Here is a 6000-nt window from a genome sequence, read left to right as displayed (position 1 = left end):
AGCCATCTCGGCACGGGAGTACACACAACTGCACAGATTCATTCCGATTCCCACCCGGCGTTGGTACAAATTTTCACTCGCCGCTTCAGCCTATACACATACTACGTACCCCTTGGCAGTCTGCTCCCACAGACGCTGTGGGGTTACTAATCTGGGATCTCTTGCCAATGGAGAGATTGTCATGGCACTTTTTGAACTACACGCTGCGTGTCCTTTGGTTGCACACCGTGTGTCCCTAATGCCGTGAGCCAGCTCATGCAGTTGATCACCGCTGAATCTTCCCCGGTTTTGGGGCAGTTTCCCACCGGCAAAGGCTTTTTACTTCACATTGCAGCAGGGCCTGGGTTCGAACCCAGAACGCAGGACGTTTTGGTTGCTAGACAAAGACACTACCAAGCTCCACAAAGAAACAGCCAAAGTTGCAAGAATCACTTTTTACTTATTTGATGACTAGTTCAGGGTTACCTGAAGTCGTTTCAAATCATCCAGACAGACAAAACAGTATTTTCCTTCATCTCGGGACTATACATATACACTCCTGGAAATTGAAATAAGAACACCGTGAATTCATTGTCCCAGGAAGGGGAAACTTTATTGACACATTCCTGGGGTCAGATACATCACATGATCACACTGACAGAACCACAGGCACATAGACACAGGCAACAGAGCATGCACAATGACGGCACTAGTACAGTGTATATCCACCTTTCGCAGCAATGCAGGCTGCTATTCTCCCATGGAGACGATCGTAGAGATGCTGGATGTAGTCCTGTGGAACGGCTTGCCATGCCATTTCCACCTGGCGCCTCAGTTGGACCAGCGTTCGTGCTGGACGTGCAGACCGCGTGAGACGACGCTTCATCCAGTCCCAAACATGCTCAATGGGGGACAGATCCGGAGATCTTGCTGGCCAGGGTAGTTGAGTTACACCTTCTAGAGCACGTTGGGTGGCACGGGATACATGCGGACGTGCATTGTCCTGTTGGAACAGCAAGTTCCCTTGCCGGTCTAGGAATGGTAGAACGATGGGTTCGATGACGGTTTGGATGTACCGTGCACTATTCAGTGTCCCCTCGACGATCACCAGTGGTGTACGGCCAGTGTAGGAGATCGCTCCCCACACCATGATGCCGGGTGTTGGCCCTGTGTGCCTCGGTCGTATGCAGTCCTGATTGTGGCGCTCACCTGCACGGCGCCAAACGCGCATACGACCATCATTGGCACCAAGGCAGAAGCGACTCTCATCGCTGAAGACGACACGTCTCCATTCGTCCCTCCATTCACGCCTGTCGCGACACCACTGGAGGTGGGCTGCACGATGTTGGGGCGTGAGCGGAAGACGGCCTAACGGTGTGCAGGACCGTAGCCCAGCTTCATGGAGACGGTTGCGAATGGTCCTCGCCGATACCCCAGGAGCAACAGTGTCCCTAATTTGCTGGGAAGTGGCGGTGCGGTCCCCTACGGCACTGCGTAGGATCCTACGGTCTTGGCGTGCATCCGTGCGTCGCTGCGGTCCGGTCCCTGGTCGACGGGCACGTGCACCTTCCGCCGACCACTGGCGACAACATCGATGTACTGTGGAGACCTCACGCCCCACGTGTTGAGCAATTCGGCGGTACGTCCACCCGGCCTCCCGCATGCCCACTATACGCCCTCGCTCAAAGTCCGTCAACTGCACATACGGTTCACGTCCACGCTGTCGCGGCATGCTACCAGTGTTAAAGACTGCGATGGAGCTCCGTATGCCACGGCAAACTGGCTGACACTGACGGCGGCGGTGCACAAATGCTGCGCAGCTAGCGCCATTCGACGGCCAACACCGCGGTTCGTGGTGTGTCCGCTGTGCCGTGCGTGTGATCATTGCTTGTACAGCCCTCTCGCAGTGTCCGGAGCAAGTATGGTGGGTCTGACACACCGGTGTCAATGTGTTCTTTTTTCCATTTCCAGGAGTGTATATCCCGCGTCCGGCCATCCTGATTTAGGTTTTCCGTGATTTCCCTAAATCACTCCAGGCAAATGCCGGGATGGTTCCTCTGAAAGGGCACGGCCGACTTCCTTCCCCATCCTTCCCTAATCCGATGAGACCGATGACAACGCTGTCTGGTCTCCTTCCCCAAACAACCAACCAACTATACATATAGGTATAAAGTCCAGTTTAACCATGAACAATGACAGAATAAGAGTATCTATGGAAGACGCAAACACTAGACCACATAAAAACGATGAGAATTACAGGACGTTCGCTTAGGTGCACACTACGTATCGACAGTAAAGCGAAAAAAGTCGGAGATAATGAGTTGAGGTTTGCGAAAAACTTAACAGAAAAGTAGTGGAAGTGAAGGGATTCTGCTGCTGCAGAAACAAAATGTATATGACGCGGGAAACAAGGAGGGGATATAAAGCGGACTAGTAGAAGCAAAGGGGGCATACCTGGCTAAGACAAGTTCGCCAGTATCAAACCTCGGCCTTAGTTTGAGGAAGAAATTTCTGAGCATATACGTTTGGAGTACAGCATTGTATGGTAGTGAAACATGGACTGTGGGAAAACCGGAAGAGAAGACAATCGAAGTGTCTGAGGTTTAGTGCTATAGAAGAATGTTGAAAATTAGGTGGACTGCTACTGTAAGGAATTAGGAGGTTCTCCGGAGAATCGGTGAAGAAAGAAATATGTGGAAAACAATGTCAAGAAAAAGGGAGGGGATGAAGCGACATCTTTTAAGACATCAGTGAGTAACTTGCATGGTACTAGAGGGAGCTGTAGAGGGAGAAAACTGTAGAGGCAGACAAAGAATGCAGCCCAGAGACTGGTTTAATGCAGCTCTCCATGCTACTCTATCTTGTGCAAGCCTCTTCATATCTGAATAACTACAGCAACCTACATCCTTCTGAATCTGCTTAGTGTATGCATCTCTTGGTCTCCCTCTACAATTTTTGCCCTCCAAGCTACCCTCCAATACTAAATTGGTGATGCCTTGACGCCTCAGAACATGTCATACCAACCGGTCCCTTCTTCTAGTCAAGTTGTGCCACAAACTCCTCTTATACCCAACTCTATTCAGTACCTCCTCATCAGTCATGTGATCTACCTCTCTACTCCTCAGCATTCTTCCGTAGCACCACGTTTTCAAAGCTTCTATTCTCTTCCTGTATAAACTATTTATCGTCCGTCTTTCACATCCATACGTGGCTACACTCCGTACAAATAATTTTAGAAAAGACTTCCTGATACTTAAATCTATACTCGATGTTAACAAATTTCTGTTCTTCAGAAACGGTTTCCTTGCCATTGCCAGTCTACATTTTATATCCTCTCTATTTCGGACATCATCAGTTATTTTTCCTTGCAAATACCAAAACTTATCTACTTCTTTAAGTGTCTCATATTCTAATCTAATTCACTTAGCGTAACCTGATTTAATTCGACTACATTCCAATATCCTCATTTTGCTTTTGTTGATGTTCATCTTGTATCCTCCTTTCAAGACACTCTCCATTGCGTTCAACTGCTCTTCCAGGTCCTTTGCTGTCTCTGATAGAATTACAATGTCATCGGCGTATCCCAAAGTTTTTATTTCTTCTCCATGGATTTTAATTGCTGCTCCGAATTTTTGTTTTGTTTCCTTTGCTCCTTGCTCAATATACAGATTGAATAACATCGGGGATAGGCTACAACCCTGTCTCACTCTCTTCCCAACCACTGCTTCCCTTTCATGCCCATCGACCCTTAAAACTGCCATATGGTTTCTGTACAAATTGTAAACAGCCTTCCGCTCCCTGTATTTTACCCCTGCCACCTTCAGAATTTGAAGAAGAATATTCCAGTCAACACTGTCAAAAGCTTTCTCCAAGTCTACAAATGCTGCAGATGTAGTTTTGCCTTTCCTTAATCTATCTTCTAAGATACATGGAAGAACCCTGGAAATACTAAAAGGTATCAGATAGATTATATAATGGTAAGACAGTGACTTAGGAACCATGTTTTAAATTGTGAGAAATTTCCAGGAGCAGATGTGGACACTGACCATTTTTAGTCTTCCTGGGTACACACTGAGGAGACTAAATTTTGTTCACGAACTTACCTCTCGATTATGTCCCATAACTGTTCGATGCGATTCATGTCGGGTCGTATGGGGGGGGGGCCAAATCGCTCGTTCCAATTGATCAGAATGTTCTTCAATCCGATCGCGAATAATTGTACTATCCATAAAAATTCCACCGTCGTTTGGGAACATAAAGTCCGTGAATGGCTGCAAATGGTGTGCAAGTAGGCGATCATAATCATCTCCATTCAATGATTGGTTCAGTTGGACCAACGGACCTGGTCGACTCCGTGTAAACAAAACGCACACCGTTATGCGGCCATCATCAGCTACAACAGTGCATCGCTGAGAACTTGGATCCATGGCTTCGTAGGGTCTGCGTCACGTTCGAACCGCACCATCAGCTCTTACCAACCGATATCGGGCATGAGCAGTCCAGGCCACGGTTTTCCACTCTTCTAGGGTCTGCTGCCACAGCCCACTAACACCAGATTTCGCCGCGATGTCCTAACCGATGCCTTCGTCGTACGTCCCACATAGGATTTCTGCTGCGGCTATTTCAAGCAGTGTTGCTTGTCTGTCAGCACTGACAGCCCTACGCCGCAGCTCTCGGTCGTTAAGCGAAGGCCGTCGGTCCCTTTTCACATTCTCGGCATGCTCTTGTCACTCTGTATCTCGTACTATTGAATTCCCTAACACTTTCTGACATGGAATGTTCCACTCGTCTAGCTCCAACTGCTAATCCGCATCCAAATTCTACACTACTGGCCATTAAAATTGCTACACCACGAAGACGACGTGCTACAGGCGCGAAATTTAACTGACAGGAAGAGGTGCTGTGATATGCAAATGATTAGCTTTTCAGAGCATTCACACAAGGTTGGCGCCGGTGGCGACACCTACAACGTGCCGACACTAGGAAAGTTTCCAGCCGCTTTGTCATACACAAACAGCAGTTGACCGGCGTTGCCTGGTGAAACCTTGTTGTGATGCCTCGTGCAAGGAGGAGAAATCTGTACCATCACGTTTCTGACTTTGATAAAGGTCGGATTGTAGCCTATCGCGATTGCGGTTTATCGTATCGCGACATTGCTGCTCGCGTCGGTCGACATCCGATGACTTTTAGAAGAATATGGAATCGGTGGGTTCAGGAGGGTAATACGGAACGCCGTGCTGGATAACAACGGCCTCGTATCACTAGCAGTCGAGATGACGGGCATCTTATCCGCATGACTGTAACGGATCGTGCAGCCACGTCTCGATCCCTGAGTCAACAGATGGGGACGTTTGCAAGACAACAACCATCTGCACGAACAGTTCGACGACGTTTGCAGCAGCACGGACTATCAGCTCGGAGACTGTGGCTGCGGTTACCCTTGACGCTGCATCACAGACAGGAGCGTCTCCGATGGTGTACTCGACGACGAACCTGGGTGCACGAATGGCAAAACATCGTTTATTCGGATGAATCCAGGTTCTGTTTACAGCATCACGATGGTCGCATCTGTGTTTGGCGAAATCGCGGTGAATGCACATAGGAAGCGTCTATTCGTCATCGCCATACTGGCGTATCACTCAGCGTGATGGTATGGGGTACCATTGGTTGTTACACGTCTCTGTCATCTTTTGTTCGCATTGACGGCCCTTTGAACAGTGGACGTTACATTTCAGATGTGTTACGACCCGTGGCTCTACCCTTCATTCGATCCCTGCGAAACCCTACATTTCAGCAGGATAATGCACGACCGCATGTTGCAGGTCCTGTACGGGCCAAATGTTCGACTGCTGCCCTGGCCAGCACGTTCTTCAGATCTCTCACCAACTGAAAACGTCTGGTCAATGGGGGCCTAGCAACTGGCTCGTCACAATACGCCAGTCACTACTCTTGATGAACTGTGGTATCGTGTTGAAGCTGCATGGGCAGCTGTACCTGTACACGCCATCCAATGCCGAGGCG

This window comes from Schistocerca americana, chromosome 11 (genome assembly GCF_021461395.2).
Source record: "Schistocerca americana isolate TAMUIC-IGC-003095 chromosome 11, iqSchAmer2.1, whole genome shotgun sequence".
NCBI lineage: Eukaryota > Metazoa > Arthropoda > Insecta > Orthoptera > Acrididae > Schistocerca > Schistocerca americana.
Note: the sequence above shows the minus strand (reverse complement) of the source record.